This window comes from Orycteropus afer, unplaced genomic scaffold (genome assembly GCF_000298275.1).
Source record: "Orycteropus afer afer isolate SDZICR_OR568_19922 unplaced genomic scaffold, OryAfe1.0 scaffold00052, whole genome shotgun sequence".
Lineage (NCBI taxonomy): Eukaryota > Metazoa > Chordata > Mammalia > Tubulidentata > Orycteropodidae > Orycteropus > Orycteropus afer.
Window position 1 is genome coordinate 7,317,781 of NW_006921639.1, and position 1,776 is coordinate 7,319,556.

Sequence of the window (1,776 nt, forward strand, 5' to 3'; positions counted from 1 at the left end):
TTATGGTTTCTTGAAGTAGCTTTTTATATCTATTTGCTTTTGATTTACTTTTTTTTCATTTATCTTGGTAGTTTCTCAAACTTTCAGTTTGAAACTAACCTCTTATCAAACACTCATTCCAAAGTAATCTCATTTATTCATTCTTGTGTTCATTAATTCAACATATCTTGTACCAGGAACTGTGCTTGTCATCAGGAGCTCAACAATGAGTCAAAACCAATGTGGTCCAATCCTTTCTGGGCCTTATAGTCTAATAGGGAGGCAAACCTTAATCGTCAGGTGAAATGGTGATTAGATTAGTGTGCTGGAGGAGAGGTTCTTAATGCTATGAGAACAATATTGGGCAAATTGACCCAGAAGAAGTTATTCCAGAAAGTGTCCCTGAAGAAGGGTCATTTGAATTGAGCTCCAAAGGATATACTGAAGTTAACCAGATGGGAAACATGTAAGTAGGGAAGAGCATTGCGCTTAAGTGGAGAAGCACTTTCAAAGTCATGGTGACTTTCTTCCTGCACCTCATGCCTTCTATGATTAAAACATATGCTCAGAGGATGCCAGTGAGTCCTAAGAGATAAGATTTTTCTTTAGTCCTCTGAGATGGTTGAGATGTAGACATCTTTTCCTTTTCCAGTCACCCCTTACTTCACCACACTTTTTTTTTTTTTTTTTTTTTGGTAATGTCTACCCTAACCACTACCCATCTGTCAGTTTGTCATACTGTGATGGCTTATGTGTTACTATGATGCTGGAAGCTATGCTACCAGAATTTCAAATACCAGAAGGACCTCTCATTCAAATTCAACAGAACTAAGACAGATTAGAAAGAAAGGTCTGGTGATATACTTCCTCAAATTTTCCAGTGAAAACCTCATGGATCATAACAGAACATTGACTGACTCACTTACTTTGGATATGTCATCAGGAAGCATCAATCACTAGAGAAGGACATTATGTTTGGTAACGTAGAAGGATGATATGGGTGTGGGAGACCCTTAGTGAGATAGATTGGCACAAGTCATAACCATGAACTCAAATGTATTGGCAATCATGAAGATGACACAGGATACAAGACAGGGAAACATTTGTTCTTTTGTATCTAAGATCTCCATGGGTTGTAGTAGACTTGATATCAGCTAATGACATCAACACTAAGTAACTAAGTAAAAGTCCCCTTACCTCTCAAGCTTCAGTTTTCTTACTCTAAGGCCCTTCTTATCTGAGAAGTTCCTGGCAGGAGCTCTCTCCACTGGCTGGGGGTGTGTGTGTGTGTCTGTGTACACAGCAGTGGGGACTTGACCACAGGGACAGTGTGTGGAGAAGGGCAGGGTAGCTGCTTCATTTCAGACTTACCATCAAGTGCCCTTCCACTGTGCCCAGGGGTCTCCTCTGTGTCTACATCCTCAAAGCCCCCAGTGCCATCTACTCTCTTTCTATAGGGACAAAGATGCATCATGTTGTCAACAGAAATCTGCCAGGTATTTCCCCTTTAGGACATCTGGAAATGAAGGAGGACCTCTCGGTGAAACTCACTAGACCAAGGGACAGACTGGAGCCACATTTAAGGAGACATGCAAAGGAAGGGGTCAAAAGACCCTCCCCTGGGGGCCTATGAAAGCACACTAGGGCCATCCTTGTGTCTCCATTTCCAGAATTTTCATCATCAATCACCCGGTCCAAACACCACAGTGCATGTTAAAATAAACAACACTGTACTAGGTATCATTAGCCCTTCAACAACAGCAAAGCTGTTTTTGCTTGCTATTAATTGATTCCAGG

The 1,776-nt window shown here is 41.3% G+C and overlaps 1 pseudogene; it reads right to left on the reverse strand.

Moving 5' to 3' along the window:
• Positions 1 to 1,453, reverse strand: part of LOC122149830 — a 16,556-nt pseudogene extending 15,103 nt beyond the window's left edge.
• Between the last annotated feature and the right edge of the window lie 323 nt (positions 1,454 to 1,776).